Source organism: Ursus americanus, chromosome 13, assembly GCF_024610735.1.
Source record: "Ursus americanus isolate L20-20 chromosome 13, mUrsAme1.1.p, whole genome shotgun sequence".
Lineage (NCBI taxonomy): Eukaryota > Metazoa > Chordata > Mammalia > Carnivora > Ursidae > Ursus > Ursus americanus.
Window position 1 is genome coordinate 22,600,548 of NC_142139.1, and position 19,496 is coordinate 22,620,043.

The window sequence follows — 19,496 nt, forward strand, 5'->3', positions numbered from 1 at the left end:
TTGGCCAAGCAAATTCACTTTTCTATGCCAATGAGATATGAGAAAAAGTGATGTGTTCACCATCTTGGTTTGTCTTTAAATGGTTATGATTTCTCCTCATTTCCTTTTTCTCCTTCCCTCACTCTTATTGACAGCTATGGTGGTCACCCTTCTTAGATATCATAAATAAGGAATGGCATACAATAGGATCAAAAGATCTTGAACCCTGATACTTTTGAAAAGCAGAAACATGTACCATGAAAGCTTGGACTTTCTTATGAAAAAGAAATAGGTTGCTATTTTAGTTGATCTATTAAGTTGTGCCTCCATTGCATGTAATGAACTTATATATATATATATATATATATATATATATATATATATATTAAATGTTTTATTTATTTATTTGAGAGAGAGAGGAAAAGCACAGAGAGAGAGATAGGAAGAAGCAGACTCACTGCTGAGCAGAGAGCCTGACATGGGGCTCGATCTCAGGACCCTGAGATCATGACCTGAGCTGAAGGCAGATGCTTAACCGACCAAGCCACCCAGCTGCCCCTGAACTTATATCTTAATTGATAAATTAATCTTTTTTTTTTAAGAGCAAAGCGTTTGAAACATGAAAGCCAAGGTGATATTCATGCATTATTTCCTTTTGTAATTGCTACATTCCTTCTTTAAGGTTATTAGCCAGGAATTGAGTGACTGAAGTGACTGGGCAATAAGGAAGACAAAGGTAAGAAAGAAAATTTCAAGAAAACAGTTGTAGGGGCTCCTGGGTGGCTCAGTCGTTAAGCGTCTGCCTTCAGCTCAGGTCATGATCCCAGTGTCCTGGGATCGAGCTCCGCATCGGGCTCCCTGTGCACCGGGAAGCCTGCTTCTCCCTTTCCCACTTCCCCTGCTTGTGTGCCCTCTCTGGCTGTGGCTCTGTCAAATAGATAAAATCTTTAAAAAAAAAAGAAAAAAGGAAAAAAACACAGTTGTATAATATATTTAACGGAGGATACTATTATATTGTGAAGAATGGAGTATTGATATTGAAATCAGAAAGGACGCTACAGGTTCATTTGTAAGAGGAAAGCAGCACAAAAAATAAATTAAAATAAATAAATAAATAAACAAATAAACAAACAAACAAATGAAGAAGAATAAGAAGGAAGCAGCACAACTTCTATGCCTGGAGATGCTTTTTCCTTCCTTCCTTCCTTCCTTCCTTCCTTCCTTCCTTCCTTCCTTCCTTTCTTCTTTCTTTCTTTCTTTCTTTCTTTCTTTCTTTCTTTCTTTCTTTCTATAATGCATGCTATTTAAAAAGATGTTTCAAGACTTACATTGAGAAAGTTAAAAGATGATGAAAATGACAATTGAAAAGCATTCTTCTATTACACCAAAGAAAAGTGGAAATATTTTACTCAATTTAATTGGTTTCAATAGTTGAGTTGCATTTAAAAAAAAAAAGTAACTAGTGTACCATCTCCTGAGCTAGCTAGAACCAAATTTACACATTAATTTGTTCATCTCCCTTTATAGCAGGCTAACAGTATAATTCTTGCCACCTAAAAAAACAAAAAAGCAAAGATACGGCTGCATCCTTGGAGAGTTGCAGGACATTCAAGGATATTCCCAGAGATGAACAGTCTACTAAGAAGAGATGAATACAGACAAGCATGAGAGGCAGTGAAGAGTGGGACCAGTGATTTTTGTGTACAGAGATATTTTTGCTTGAAAATTATAAGTAATCTTTCTAGTTTAGCAGGATAACCATCTAGTTAGAGCAGAAGATAGTGAAGGAGCCCTGGGCATCAATCAAATACGACTGGTAACCACCCATCAAAAATTAAACAATGGGTTATATATGTCAATCTTCTCAACAGAACTGGATCTGAGAGGACAGAGGTGACACCATTAAAGTGGGCTGTGAGAAGGGATGTTACACTTCAGGCAGCATGTCTTGTCAAATGTGTGTCATGAAGAGTGCTTTCATCATTCAAAAAGGAAAATAAAAATCATGCCATACTTCTGAGATGTTTGCTTTTCATTGGCAGCTAAACGTTAAGACATGCTTAGAAAACCAAAGGGTAAATGATAAGGAACAATTTGTAGTAGCAGCTACCAGTCCTGCAGAAACTATAAAACATATTCACACATAAAACCTTGTGGGAGTCATGGGAATTGGGGAGTATAGATCTGAATGTCATGAGGAGCCACGACCCTATAATTTCTCTTGATTTGCTTCACTGTGGGAAATAGTTGCTGAAATGGTGACAGCAGAGGAATGTTCTTGGGAAAAAAAGGATGTCTACCAAGTCATATGTAAGACTTAACCTCAGCTCTTCCACCTAGTGTCTTTTGAGAAAAATACAAACCGCATATTCATTTCAAATTATGAATATGTTAGTATGCTAAAATAATTAAGGAAATTTAAAGAGACAAGTTGAATGTTCAAAACATGCAGAATTTTACAACCTCTGTTGGCAAAGGCAGGGAAGCCATAAGGAAATAATACACTGAGATGAATTTAGATTTGGCAAAGTAAATGACTGGGGTAGGATGTGATCATAAAGAAACTCAAGATTTAAACGTGTAATTACACTTTACTTTGAGCACCAGTAAGTAGAATTAACTCTTCCAAAATAATCAATGATTTAAAATACAAACTTGAAAAATTTCCAAAATGTAAGAGAATGAGAAAAAGATGAAAAGAGAATGATTATAAAAGATGAGGTCCAAGAACAGATATCCTGGGGCGCCTGGGTGGCTCAGTTGGTCAAGTGGCTGCCTTCAGCTCAGGTCATGATCCCAGGGTCCTGGGAGGAGCTCCGTGTCTGAGCAGGGAGCCTGCTTCTCCCTCTTCCACTGCCCCTTCCCCCTGCTTGTGTTCTTTCAAGCACGCTCTCTCTGTGTGTCAAATAATTAAAATCTTAAAAAAAAAAAAAAAAGAACAGATATCCAGAGTCAGAAGGTATTTCTCTAAAAGGGAATTATTGATAGAGGCTGGCATAGTTCTGATCCAAATCGTAAAGATGCATACTTTCATTCACCTAGGAGGGCCCGCCATGTACATTTCTATCTGCCACCAACATTTAGAGCACCGTGACTGTAAAACCCAAGTGGCAGAGGCACTTTTAAGGCATTTTAGACTTGTTGAAAATCCTTTTCTTGATTTAGGCTTCATTAAAAATTGCAGCATTTGGTTATTCGGTAATTACATCAGAGTAGCACACCTGAATGGGATATATGTTGCCTCCAAATTCTAAAACTGGCTGAGAACTATTATGCTTCATTCTTAGTTTTAAGAGGTGCCAAGTGCAGTAACTTTTCCTTTACTTGAGATTATATTGACATGCTCCAGAGAACTGAACCCCTGAAATTTCACTGAATTGGTAAAAATCTGAGTTTTCATAGGATTTATTTTCTACAAATTGGTTCGCATACATCTTACCAAAGTGTCTGCAGTAGTTGCTGCTGCCTGCTCACCAGACCCAGCTGCAGGAAACCAGCAAGGTTGTGGACGAGTGTGATGCCTTGTAGAAGGGAAAGGTGAGCAACTCCTTGCAGACTAGGTTATGATATGGAGGGGGGGAGTTGAGATGGCCTTGAAGTAGGACCGTGAAGATATATTGTTAGCCATGCTGGCTGAAAAAAACCCAAAAACCAAAAACAATTTCCAATTTTTATTAATAAAGAAAAAAATAGCTTGGCCAGATCAAGAGGTGTATATTGGATTATGGCCACGCATACAGGCACACATCCACACATATCTAGAATAACCGCAACAACAGCTGCTATCACATTGTTAAGTTTATAATAACCCATTGCCCTTCTCCAAATAATTCTGTCTTCTGCAAAGGCCAAATAAGCAAGTTGAATGGGCATATGGGGTAATCAATACTCCTGTATTTTTCAAGCCCTATACAGTGACACAGATCTCTAATATGCCTCTGGGGATGTAATATTGTTTTGGATTTACTATTTTGATAGGAAGAGGCTTTTACTTGGCCTTTCCTACCATCACAGTCCATACTCCATAGCTCATGCAACCAATGTAGCAATTCTGCCATTTGCTAAATATGTCCTTTTCAAATCTGCATTCTGGAACTGGGGAAATACCACATACCATCCACGGACAATGATAATTACCCAGAAAATATAGACAATGTATATATTTCTCTTCTTTCTGTTCCTTCATTCTTTAAGTTACTTTTGTCTTGACTATCAAAGGAAATAATTTTGTATCTTGATTTTATTAGGAATTATATCACTATCAATGAATGTGTTAAATATGCAAACCAAAACATATTGAATTTTACATAAGTTATACAGCTACTGACATAAAATTTTTATCTACGTATTGACACAATGATATAAATGGCATTCTAGGCTTAAAATGACATTTATTAGGCTTAAACATCTTCCTAGAATATGACTTCAATTTATAAAATACTGTTTTAACTAATATTTGAGCATCACTCAATATTCAACTATTTTTATTTGAATTAAAGTTCTAAGAAGAGTATGAATATAGACTTACTTTCTGTTCTAAGATACTATTGTTGGTTAATTTAGAGTCCTTTCCATCATCATTGCTAACTGCCGTAGTCTGACATCCATTCCCCAAATGAAATGTGACTTTGATGGATAAACTCAATTAAAGCTCAGGCATTAGATAAGTCAAACAGAGAATTGGACTGATCTTTACCAATCTACCTTTAAAAATACAATAAGTATTTGAAAATGAAGCAGTCATAAATTATCCTGAAAATATATTAGTAAAATTGGATTGAAATTCAAATCAATTACTCTATGTAAATTTCTATTGCTTAGAGAGTAACATTTGTTATTCCCCTTACTATTGTATCTTATAGATACTTTTAATAAACAAAATCAGAGAAATGACTGTTGTTTTTTACTTTCTTAAACATTTCTGACTTTTATGATATTTAAGTTTGCTAAATATCTAGTTTTAAGAATAAAAATATACATTTCATCATAATCTCAGAAACCTTACAAGTAATTATATTTAATTCTCTTTAATACTTTTTAAAATGACTTAGTGAGTGTCTTGTCTATGACAACCTCTAATCTTAACATTGATATCCTACTCATTTATCTACTTAATCATTAAACTAAAGCTAATTAATCATTAAGTAAAAATTGTACCTTCTCTATTATATATACAAAAAAATCAGGCTTAGTCGCATAGGTAAATAAAACATGTACAAAGAGATATGTAAAGAAATAATTTGACTTGATGTGACAAATTGTTTATTAGATACATATATAGGTTGTAAAAAGAATAAGAGACAAAGGCATGTAATATAACCAGGGAAATTGGGAAAATCACTGAACCACATAATTTTCAATTTAGAAGACGTTTAGAATTTACAAGAATTTAGAAGAAACTTTAGAGTATAAAGAATCTGTAGTTAAATCACATCCAATTCTATTATTTTGAAGTAGAAATAATGGTGAAAATTTGATCTTTTTTTCCATCATCAATATAGCCAAGTAGACAATATTTGTAGTAATTAAGGATTTATATTTGAGAATCTGACAAATCTGAATTCAAATCCCAGAACTCTATTTTGAAACTACTAGACATGTGGGCCTTGGATTCAGGTTTTCATCTGTCAAACGGGCAATAAAAACTAACTACCCCATGGTGGTTTGTGGCGAGCATTACGCATGATCTAACAGAGGACCGGCACCACTACCTCATACCGCCTTTTAGGATTGTTGTCGGGATTAAATAAATACATAATTGTTGGGCACTAATAATACTGTCTGGTCTTAGGAAGGTGTCTATAAATGCAAAGTATTCCTACTCTTTTACTTGCTCTTAGAGTTGGGATTATGTTTTGTTTTATAATAGCCTGTACTTCTGTTCCATTGCAATTTCATGTCAAAAGCAAGGCATTCATTGCTTTAGAGAAGAATATTAAGACAGAAAACATTGAAAAAAATTCTTTTCATTTTAAAATGTCTGAATTTTCAGACCTCCTTGAAGAAATAGCTAAGTCTAGGGCTGGAGTGAGGAATATAGAAAATGAGCCTGGAAGACGTGATAGTGCCAGAAAGTGAGAAAGTGCTCAAAAAAGAAAAATGCAACAAAAATGTTCAGAACCCACAACGATGGGTATATGTCAACAGGACACAGGAACCAATTGAAAGAGCTCCTAGTGAGCAAAGCTGGAATAATGTGAGCCACAAAATACATGGTGCAGTATTCTATTATAACACAAGCTATTAAATAAATATCCATGAGTTTGATATAAATAAATGTCTGAATAAATAAATAAATGGGAGTGAATAGGTAAATTTCCAACAAAAGAGAATTAGCATACTTCCTCACTCCTTACATGCCCTCCTGTGCACAGTGACTTCTTAAAGATTATAGTGAGGGAGCCTCGGTGGCTCAGTCAGTTAAGTGTATGATTCTTGATTTTGGCTCAGGTCACAATCTCTGGGTCATGAGTTCGAGCCCCACATTGGGCTCTGTACTCAGTGGGGTGCCTGCCTGCTTGAAATTTTCTCTCTCTCTCTCTTTCTCTGTCCCTCTGCCTCTCCCTCCCCACTCTCTCTCTCTAAAATAAATAAATAAATCTTCTTTAAAAAAAGATAACAGTATGAAAATAAAGTCTAATAAATACTACTCACCCGAGTGATCAAGATTAATATCCACAGTGACATTGTGTTGATAGTGTGTACACAACATTAACCCCGGTCTCACAATCAGAACAAATCAGACACATTTCAACTGAAGGACTGTCTACGAAATGCCTTAATAGTACTCCATAAAACTAAAAAGGTCATCAAAAACAAGGGAAATCTACAACTATCACAACCAAGAGGAGCCTAAAGAAATACAATGACTAAATGAATGTATTTTTCTGGATGAGATCTTGAAACAGAAAAATGTATGTGGTAAAAACTAAATAAATCTGAATAATTGTATTGATAAAAATGTTTCAGTATTGATTTATTGTGACAAATTTTAATAACATGAGAAATGATTGTGGCATATATGGGAACTTCTCTACAGTGTGCTCACAATTTTTCTATAAATATAAAGCTGTTCTAAAATTTAAAAAATTAAAAGTCAAACATCAGGCTTCTATTTAAATTAGATCCATTTTTCCAAACTAGGTGAGAAGAGAAACCATAGAAGAGAGAGGATATCTTTAAAGTTCTGGGCTACTTAGCTAACCAGAGCCTTTGGCAAATCCACATCTCTGTCGACTCTCTGGATATGATTTTGCAGCTAAATGGCACTAGAAAAAATCATACAACAATACTGATAAATTTTATGTTAAATCTGTAACCAACATCCTCAATTGACTCCTTAATTCTCCATGCAATATTATCTTCCTCAAACCATTACCTTTTCCTCTCCCTATGACTATATCTCACCTTCTTCTCACTTCCCTCAAATTGCTAATACATCTTCCCCTATTCTTATTCTTCTTATTCCTTATTTTACTGAAATTCCAAAGGCATTAGAAGACAACTTCCACAAATTCCACAGAAAAGCTACTCACCCAACTGCATCAACTTTTGAACAGTCAGCCTTTTCTTCTTTTAATAAAAATGAAATGTCTGTCCTTCCATTTTCTACTGCTTTTCCCTTTTTCTTTCACCTACACAGAGATATGGCTCAAGTCAAACCAAAGTGTTTCCTGTCTTTCCTCTTTTCCTGCATCATTGATGTTTGTTTACATTGATGTTTACTATTACAATTTCTTCATAAACATATCAACAGACTTCTCTCTTGGGGAAAAATATAGTCTCTCAATCCTGCTTTCCTCCTTAAATATTGCATCAGTTTCTCTCTTTGCCTTTATAGAAAAACCCTCTGAAAGTAACTATACTGTAGCTATACCATAGCTATAAACAGTAGCTATACTGCCTGTTTCCATTTTCACATGAACCCATATGAGGCAAGCCGTCATAGCCACCACTCCAGGAAAACTACTTTTGTCAAGGTCACCAATGGTTATTTCTTCCTGTTCATTTTGCTTGACCGAGCAGCCTCGCTAAACAGTTGATTATCCTCCTTTTTCTTGAAATGCTTTCTCCACTCCTAGGGTGCCACAGTTTCTCTGGCAGCTTCCGCTCAGTCTGTTGTTCTGTTTCATCCTCAAATCCCAGACCTGTCAACTTTATATCCCCTCAGTGTCTAGCCAGTGCATCTCTGTGATTTCATTTTACAATAAATCATTTCTTGATGTCTTTGGTTCTCATGGCTTTATACCCCGTAAGTTCTTTATGTGCTAATAATTCCCAAATGTATATCTGTCTCCAGACCTCTTCCGTGGTTTCTGGTCTCATATACCCAACGGCAGACTCAAAATCTTCACTAAGAAGATTAATAGGGATCTTAAACTTAACTTGTCCTAAACCGAGCTCTCATTTTTCTCCAAAAACTCACTCTTGCAAGTTTTACTGATTTCTGCTATTGGCCACTTTATTCTAGCTCTTTAGGCTTTGGTTCTGAGAATCTTACTTCACCCTACTCTTTTATACACTATATCAAATTCTCTCTGCCGTATGTTTGAAGAAAACCTAGACTCAGAAAATTTCTTACCATCTTTACCTCTACTACCCTGGTACAAGCCACAGTTGCCTTTCACCTAAAGTTTGCAGTGTCTTCATATTTGTTCCCTTACACTTCTTTTGTTCACACACAGCTCATCATCCTGTATTGAGGTAAGCTTAATTATGTTACTATTCTGGCATAAATGCTCCAATGGCTTCATATCTGGTTTCATTGCAATGATTTTCCCCTAAATATTGACATGATCTTGTTCACACATCTATCTACCCAGATATTTCCTTTCTTCTGGTGTCAACTTCTTCATAAGGACTTCTACGTAGACCCTCTTTAAATTGCCATCCCGCCATCAGTATAACTTATCTCCTTGCCAGTTTTGTTTTTTTTTTAGTTTTTTTTTTCCCTTTAGGACACCTCACCATTTATTAGTCTATATAATTTACTAACATAATTATTTTTTCTCTCCTGTTATCAAATCCTCGTCCCAAAACTAGAATGTAAAATTCAGGAGGTTAGGGGTTTACTTTGATTTGTTTTGGTTTCTTCTAAATACCCAGCTTTATAAATAGCACTTGGTTAAAGTAGTCACATGAAAAATATTTATCGAATGTTAAATGACAGGTGTCTTTCTCTTCTTCCTCTAACTTGTGGAATATACATCTTAAACTAAGCCTATGCTTATACACATTGTACTCCTAGTTTGTTTACATAAACTTAATCCTTGGCATTAATTTCTCCTTGTTCAGACTCCTTTTTTGGTTTTGGAGTGCTTTTCGACACATCTGAAATATTTCTGCTTATAATTTCTCAAACTTCATTTGGTCATATCATCTTGGAACTTGACAGAGTCACAAACTGTAGGCTGTATCAGACTACAACTTAAGAAATCTTATTGAAAAGGTTCCATTTGTTTAGTATTGCATTTGTAGAAGTTGGGGTATGATCAGACATAAAACTGATGAAATTCCTCTAGATCTCTGAAGGCAACTGCCTTTTAAGGAAAATATAATAAAAGAAGTGCTAAAGTCTTTGCACAAGGGAGGATTATTAGAATATATTTCAAATCACTCAAAGTTTCTAAACTGAATAAATTATTTTACATCTGTTGGAAAGTAAAAACCAAGTTGTGACAATAAACTAATGATGCTTTTAAATTCAAAATCATAGCTCGTATCATTTCTAATACTTTTTCACACAGACTACTTACTACAGTATGAAAATAAAAACATTGCTTATTGAATGATTATCAAATGGCTACAGAGTGTTAGCTCTCTCTGGGTCTACTATGTAGCGCAGTGAGTCATGCATAGTTTTATAACTTTACTTATGAATTGTTTATTTATGAAACACCACTACATTTTTATTCCTTTGAATGAAAATTAACTAATTTTAAAAGCATAAAAGTTCAAAGGTGAAATGGTGAAATGATAGTTACATAGGATAGCCTGACAGCAGCCCGTTCATGGTGGCACAGAGACCACAGCTGAATACATAGTAATTCCTCCTCTGAAAGAGAACTCTTAGTGATCTCAGCTATTGTGTTACAGGGACTCTATCTTGTCAAATCATCTCATTTCATGGATTATAGAGCTATTGGAAAAAGTGGCTGCTTTGTTATCAGTTTTATATTATTGAACATTGCAGTATATTTTTATTTTATGTGCTCGTGTTTGCTCTAAATTTACATTTAACCTTTTTCTGACTTGTTCAATTACTGTGAAAAAAAAATGAGGGAAACAAGTTTCAAAGGGTTCTGACTGGTGTTTTTTAAAAATTTTTAGAAATTGTAAGAGTGAAAGAAAGAAATACAGGAAGACTGCAATATGTAGTCATACGGTAATCAAATATAAACTTCTTAATTTTTTTAGAACTTCCTTTAGAGTTCAATTTCAAATTAAACTTGAGAAATCATATTGATCTAGAGTAGCATGTTATTGTTCATGGCTTTTCTGAGCTCCTAAATATATAACAATTTTCCTTCTAAATGCCTGATACATCTTAAAACTTAGTGAACATTTTGAGGCCATGGTTTTTAAAAAATTTTTCATTATATATATAGAACTTAGATGCCTGACAAATATTTGAATTCATTAAGCAGCTATTGAATGCATAAATAGAACTAATTTATAGGCCCAATTAACAGTGTTTTATCACTGATATCAGTAATTACATTGTCATAACTAATTCTATATAATAGACATATTTCTATTTCTTCATCTGTTTAATAATATATCTATTTAATAAGGAACTGTTCCATTTTGTAAGGCATTTATGTATGTAGAAATATTTTTACACATTGGTGCCAATATCAAAGTCAACCAGATTTTATCAGGGTCTACACTGTGTCCAGTAGAGAGCCTATTAACCTCGGTGATGTCTGCTTGACAATCCCAGGGGAGGTGAAGCAGAAAACTCAATATCTTGATCAGCAGATCTGTGTACTACCTAAACAAGGATGTTTCTCTACTCTTTGAAAATCTGCTTATTCTTTATTTAACAACATTTATTGATTGTCTACCATATATTAGGTACTATGTTGAGTGATACTTTATTTTATCTATTCTAATTTGTAGTGTTTCTTTCCCCCCAGAAACATATCAAATGCACTAAACAAACTAATAAATTGCTGTCTAAATCAACGTTTCCACTTTTTCATTTATTGTATTTTCTTTATTGGACTAAGAATTAGTAAATAACCACTACTATATGTCAGATATTATTTTAAGCATCAGGGATATATCAATAAATAAAAGAGATAAAGACTTGTTGTGGCAATATATTTCATCCTAATAGAAAATATAGATATTAAACAATAAACACCATAAAGGAACAAACTGTAATAATCTCAGAAAAGGATAAACGTTTTAGAGAAAAGAAAAAGTCAGAACTTCTGCTTCTGCTATTGGCAAGTTGGACAGAGCTGAAGCACCCCTTCCACTGAGAACAACCAAAATATTTGGACAACATATTTGTTTAAAAATAGATTGAAGACGTGTGAACACTAAATACAGTAATGAAAAAATTATGAAGCTAAAATGCAAGGGAGAATCTAGAATAGGAACTCAGTGCTTAGTTCAACATTTTTTTTTTCTAAAAGTATCTAGAGGAGATAGCCAAGAAGCTGAAAACTTGAGAAAATCTTTTGTCAGTCTTGCAAGGCAAGTGAACAGAAATTGGCATTCAAGGCCTTCTCAGGAGTGGAACCTGTCTTAAAGCTCCAAAAACTTACGGTTAATATCACCTTTAATGGTAAGAAACTCAAAGCTTTCCCACTAAGCTCCAGTACGAGGCAAGGATGTCCCTGCTCACCACTCCTTTTCAACATTAGAGGATCCCATCCTGATGACCTAATCTAAACCTAATTATTTTCCCAAAGGCCCCACTTCCAAATACTATTACATTGGGAGCTAGTTAGGGCTTTGACATATAAATCTTGATGGGACATAATATTCAGCCCATAACAGAAAGTAAATTGAACTGAAGTTGCATAAAATAATGTTAGGTAATATGAACTTTAGCTAAGGTAAATTAAAGAAATATAAATAAGATTTATAATAAAGTTACAATAATTAAGACTGTGTAATATTTGTGTAAGTATAGAGTCTAAAAACAGGCCCATTCCTATATAAATATGATATTTCCATATAGTGTGGACGTGACAATGTAGAAAGTAGTCAATTTAATATCCACATAGGAAAATAATAAATTCATGACCTTAGATCACTACATACATAAAAATTAAGTCCATATGGATTGTAAATATAAATATGAAGGGCATAACAGTAAAATTCCTGGAAAATACTGTCTTCAGGACTTTGGGATAGGATAAAATTTCCTAAACAGGGCACAAAAGCACTAAACATGAAAAAATGGACATCATTAAAATTAAGAATGCTTTTCCAGTAAACAAGACGGAACAAAGACATGGGAATGCAAACTACAGAAAGAAAATATTTGGAAATTTTGTATCCATAAAAATACCCAAATAAAAATTACAAACAATCCTATACAAAAAAAAGGGTACTATTTGAAGAACCAATTCATAAAGGATAATGTGCAATGATCAGTAAACCTCATTAGACCATACTTAATTCTATAATGAGATAATACTTCATAAGAACAAGAATGAGTAAATTACCAAAAACAACAACAACAACAACAACAACAAAACCCCACAAAAGACTGATTATTTCCAAGTGCTGGTGAGTATGTAGAGTAACTAGAACCTCTTACTCAGGTAGTAGGAGGAGTGCAATCATTTTCACAGGTTGGCCTTATATACTGAAGTTGATTATAGGACAATCTTGTTATTGAGGAATTCCCTTCTTGCATGTGTATTTTTAAAATGTATGTATATCTGAACTCAGAAATGTGTAAACATGTTTATGGCAATACATTTCTTAACAGCTCCAAACTGGAAACAATTTAAGTGTCCATGAAGTGTAGACTGCATAGATAGATCCTGGTGTAGTCACGCAATGAAAAACTATGCAACAATAAAAAAAGGAATGAACCTTGCAAGCAAAAAGCATGGATGAATCAAATTTTTGAGAAAAAAAAATAGATCTCCATCCAAAAACCATACTATAATATTCTATTTATCTAAAGACACAAACAGCAAATTTGAGCAATGGTTTTAAGTTCAAAATACTGGTACATTTAGGGAAGATGGATAAATATTTAACAGATATTTACAGAACATTCTATCCAAAAACAACAGAATACACATTCTTCCCAAGTGCACAGGAAACATTTTCCAAGATAGACCATATGTTAGGCCACAAAACAAGTCTTAGTAAATTTAATAACATTGAAATAATATCAAGCATCTTTTCTGTCTACAATGGCATGAAACTAGAGATTAATTACACAAAGAAATTGGAAAATTCACAAGTATGTGGAGAGTAAACAACATGTTATTAAACTATCAATAGGTTAGGGGCACCTGGGTGACTCAGTCTTTAAGCATCTGCCTTCGGCTCAGGGCGTGATCCCGGCATTATGGGATCGAGCCCCGCATCTGGCTCCTCCGCTGTGAGCCTGCTTCTTCCTCTCCCGCTCCTCCTGCTTGTGTTCCCTCTCTTGCTGGCTGTCTCTCTCTGTCAAATGGATAAATAAAATCTTTAAAAAAATAAAATAATAAAATAAACTATCAATAGGTCAAAGAAGAAATCAAAAGAGAGATCAGAAAATGCCTTGAGACAAACAAAAATGGAAATGTAACATACCAAATTTTATGGCTTGCAGCAAAAGCAGTTCTAAGAGAAAGGTTCATAGCAATAAATACCTACCTCAAGAAACAAGAAAAGTCTCAAATAAACAACTTAACTTTACACCTCGAGGAACTAGAGAAAGCAGAACAAATGAAGCCCAAAGTTAGAAGAAGGAAGGAAATAACAAAGATTAGGGCAGAAATGAATGGAATAGAGACTAAAAAGACAATGAAAAAAAGCAATGAAATTAAGAGATGATTCTTTGGAAAGATGAACAAAATTGACAAACCTTCAGCTAGACTCACCAAAGAGAGAGAGAGAGAGAAAGAGAGAGAGAGGAGTTAAATAAATAAAATCAGAAATGAAAGATATTACAACTGATACCACAGAAATAGAAAGCATCATGAGAGACATTAAGGAACATTATATGGTAACAAATTGGACAACCTAGAAGAAATAGATAAATTCCTAGTAATATACAACCTACCAAGACTAGATCATGATGATATAGAAAACCCGTACAGACACTATGCTAGCAATGGGATTTAATCAGTAATCAAAAACCTCGCAACAAACAAAAGTCCAGGTACAGATGGTTTCACTGGTAAATCTACCAAACATTTACAGAAGGATTAATACTAATCCTTCTCAAACTCATCTAAAATTCTTCTAAAAAATAGAAGAGGGGAAACTCTTCCAAACATATTTTATGAGGCCAGCATTACCCTGACACTAAAGCAAGACAAATATGCCACATGCAAAAAAAGTTACAGACCAATATTTCTGATGAACATAAATGCAAAAGTCCTTAACAAAATATTAACAAACTGAGTTCAACAATACATCAAAAGGATCATACACTTTGATTAAGTGGGATTTAACCCAGTGTTGCAAGGATGGTTCAACATCCACTAATCAATTAATGTATACACTTCATTAATAAAATTAAGGATAAAAATCACATGATCATCTCAACAGATGTAGAACAAATTCACTTGACAAAATTCAGCATCCATTTATGGTATATGCCCATGTTTTATTCAACACTTTTATTCAATATACTCTTAGAAGTCCTAGCCTGAGCAATTAGGTGAATAAAAGAAATAAAATGCATTTAAATTGGAAAGGAAGAAGTAAAACTGTCATTATTTGCAGATGGCATAATACTATAAATACAAAATCCTAAAGACTATCAAAAAACTGTTAAAACTAATAAATGGGCATGCCTGGGTGGCTCAGTTGGTTAAGCATCCTACTCTTGATTTCAGCTCAGGTCGTGATCTCGTGGTCGTGGGATCGAGTCCCACATAGGGCTCTGTGTTCAGTGGGAAGTCTGCTTATCTCCCTCTCCCTATGCCCCTCCCCCTGCTCGCTCCCTTTCTCTCTCTCAAATAAATTAATACATCTTTTAAGAAAACTCATAAATGTATTGAATAAAGTCGCAGGATACAAAATCAATATACAATAATCTGTTGATTTTCTTTACCCTCATAACAATTGGAAAGAGAAATTAAGAAAACAGTTCCATTCGCAACTGCATCAGAAAACACCTAGGAATAAATTTAACCAGGGATGTGAAAGACATGTGTATTAAAAATTATAAGACATTAATGAAAGACATTGAAGAGGACATAAATAAATGGAAAGACATTTCATGTTCATGGATTAGAAGAATTGATATTGGTGATTGTAAGAGGTAAGAGATAGAGGGAGAAGTGAGTAAGCTTTTTTTTTTTTTTTAGTTTAAATGAAAAAAAAAAGATGTAATAGATGTTCCTTGTTAACATTTGATTCAAAAGAGACTATTTTATCAAAATTCTCATGATTATAACCTCTTTCATGATTAGATTATTTTCAATATAACTATTAAAGTAAAACATTACATTGTACTAACATTAAAAGTTCTCTATTTGTTGCATAGAGAGGCATTAAACAGTTGGCTTACTTTTTTTCATTTTGTTAATGTCAAATTTTAAGACTCATATTTTATATATGAGAAATAATTCTGAAATTAGCTATTAAAACACTGGGCTGAGCAAATCAGAGTTCTGGTTATGTTCATGTCTGCTGGCCCATTTGAAGACTATACAGTAATATATAAACAAAAGGTGTAATGAAAGTGACAAGAAATGGTAGTTAGGGATCTTTTGTTGTCATCGATGTTGTTTATTAGTTACTTTTTTAATTGAAGTACAGCATAAATACAAAAAAATGTAAAAGTCATCTACATGCCATTCAGTGATTAGTAACAAAATGATTCGTAACAAAATGAACGTATACGTGGAAGTAAGATCCAGATAAAAAGCTAGAATGTTGCGAACATCCCTTAGCCCCTTTTGTTCTCCATTCCAATTGCTCCTCCTCTGAAGGTGAATCAACATCTGACTTTTAACAATACGGAGTAAATTGGTCTGTTTATAAACTTTATGTATGTAGAATGATACAATGTTTCTATTTCCTTTTTGCTCAGCGTTGCTTGTGAGAGTCATACATGCTTTTGCTTGTAGTTGAAATTTTTTGTGCATTTCATTTTGGTGGCTTTATATTGTCCTTGTGTGAATATGCTGCATCTCATTTATCAGTTTTACTGCTGTGGGCATTTGGATTGCTTCTTATTGGGGGTTATTATTAAGAATTCTGCTGTGATTATTGTTGTAGATGATTTGGGGTGAATGCTTATAGGAGTAAATTTCTGGATCATAAGGGACGCATATTTTACCTTTGGTAAATATTTATGACACTTTTCAAAATATTTGTACAAATTTATTCTTACTAGCAGTACATGGGCATTCTAATTGCTCTATATCCTCACCCATACTTGGTACTTTTTTGTTATCTTATTATCTGGGTGGACAGTAATAACACGATGTGTTTTAGTTTGTATGTCTCTGAGGGCTAATGAAGTTTTGTGTTTTTTCCATTTTATTGGTCGTTTGTATATCCTTCTCAGTGAATTGACAGTTCAAGTCTTTTGCTGATTTTTCTATTGGATTGGTTCTATTGGGTATGTTTTTATGACCTGTTAAAGCTCACTTCCAGATCATGAATAAATACTGCATAACTTCTTATACTTTTTTTTTAAAAAAAGATTTTATTTATTTATTTATTTATTTATTTATTTATTTATTTATTTATTTATTTGTTTGTTTGCCAGAGAGAGAGAAAGAGAACACAAGCAGGGGGAGTGACAGGCAGAGGGAGAAGCAGGCTCCTCTCTGAGCAAGAAGCCCGATGCGGGACTTGATCCCAGGACCCTGGGATCATGAACTGAGCTGAAGGCAGACGCTTAACAGACTGAGCCACCCAGGTGTCCCAATACTGCATAATTTCTTATAAAAGTTTTATTGTTTTATTTTTTACATTTAGAATGGCAATATATCTGAAACTCATTTTTTAAAGTAGGCTCCCGACCCAGCATGGACCACAGTGAGGGGCTTGAACTCATGACCCTGAGATCTGAGCTGAGATCAAGTGTCTGATGCTTAAGCAACTGAACCACCCAAGCACCCCTGAAAAGGATTGTTGTATATGGTATGATGTAGGGGTCTTTTATTTTTTCCTGTATGGACACCCAATTGATGTAGCACCATTTATTGAAAACACAATTCTTGACCCATTGGACTGCATTGTCACTCTGCCATAAATCACAAAACCATGTGTTTTTTAGGACTATCCATGGTTTCTGTGTTTTGTCTGACTATTCCATATGTGTATCTTTCCCAAAATACCATACCATCTTGAAATTATATAGCTTTAAAATGAGTATATATTGGAGATATATCTATATCTGTGTCTATATCTATCTATACCTATATCTATAGATTGTGTAAGTTCTGCCAATTTTTTAAGAGTGTTTGTCTATTTTGGCTGTTTTCATGTTCAAAAACAGTTAAGAACCAGACTATCAATTTAAGTTAAATTACACACACATGCACACACACACGAAAGATTCAGATTAAAATTGCATTCGGTTTGATATATATATATATCTCAAAAATATTTTAAGATTGGAATATTGTATAGTTCAACATTGGAAATATAGATATTCAATATTGAGTCTTTCAATAGATGAATAAGTTATAGCCCTCTGTATATACATTAAATTTGTTGCAATACTTTGTAATTTTAAATGCACAAGTGTGGAACATTTTTGTTTGATTTATTCTTAAGTAGTTGATAATGCTCTTACTGTATAGTCCATAACTTCCAGTTTAATAAAAAAGGAAATTGATTGTCGTCTCACTATTAAGCATAATGTTTATTGAAACCTGTTTTAATACTCCTTATGAAATTGTCAGATTAAGAAATTTCACGTTGTCAAAAAAAAGAAATTGCATGTCTCTGGTTTGGTAGAATTATTTTTTTAAATTATTAATAGGTTATGAATTTTTCTGAAGACATTCCTACATTTACCCACTTTATCATATTATTCTTTTTTTCTGCTAATGTGATAGATTTGTTCAATTTCACTATGTTAAACCATCTTCGTATTTTTTAAAAAACTTACTCATCATGTATCATCCTGTCTATATATTGCCAAATTTTATTTACTTATATTTTATTTAAGATTTTTGTATCTATGTTTATGAAAAAAACATGTTCTGTAACTTACCTTTATTGTAATGTCTTTGTCAAGTTTATTTTTAAGCTAATGTTATACTGTTCTTATAAAAGATTTGGAATCAGGATCTGTTTTGCAGATAGAGCTGACATAATTTACTCATAGATTTAAACGAAGTTATGAGACAGTTCAGAGTCAACAATAAATCCAAAATTTTCAGTATTTTAAAATGATGCAGATAAACTGGGTTGAGTTTTGTGAAGCCCTCTTTTATGTTTTTCTATTCCTTCAGTGAAATAAAGAGGAAGGTTATCAGCTAAGGGTGTCTGTGACAGTGTTGCTGATGAAGGTGGAGAAGTATGGCGTCATCATCTTGAAGACTGGTGAGTTCATTAAGAACTATGAGAGAATAATTATAGGGATGAACAATGAAATCCAAAATGTGTGTGGGAAGAAAGTCTTCAAGGTTAAGAAGTACTCCCATGGAATAGCTAAGCTTTATTTAGAGCAAAGAAGTGAAGTGAACATTGAAAATAGTTTTGAATATAGGGGATTTTGCTGACTATGAGTTAGTTAAATAGGCACAGTGAAAAACTTCGATATTTGGTTAGGAGGTTATGGGATTGTTCTAAGGGGTGTTCAGAATCATACATCTGGATAATAAATTACTTGAGAGTCTCGGATTCTGTGTTGATAGAGATTATCATAGACATGAATCATCATGGGATTAGTCCTATGGTCTCTTCAAGGAAGAGAAATACTCAGTTTAAATTGCAGCTTCATTTTGGAGACTGATCTCTTTCTTTGTACTGATGAGCTGGACATTGTTGAAGGAATCAGTTTTGCCAGAAAACTGGGAAATCTATGCATCTTCTCTTTAACTTTGAGATGGGGTCTTAGTTTATTTGGATTACTATATAAAAAATTATAGAATAGGTGGCTTATGAACAACAAATTTTTTTTCTCTCTGTTCTAGAGACTGAGAAGTCCGAGATCAAGTGCCAGTACCTTCCAGGTCTGGTAAGGGCCTGCTTCCTGGTTCATTGACTGCCATCTTTTCAGTGTAACCTCCCCTGGTGGAAGAGAGGAGGAATCTCCCTTGGAGCCTCTTTTGTAAGGGTTTTGACCTTATGAACTAATCACCTCTCTAAAGGCCCCACCTCCAAATTCCAGCACATTGAGGATTAAGTTTCAA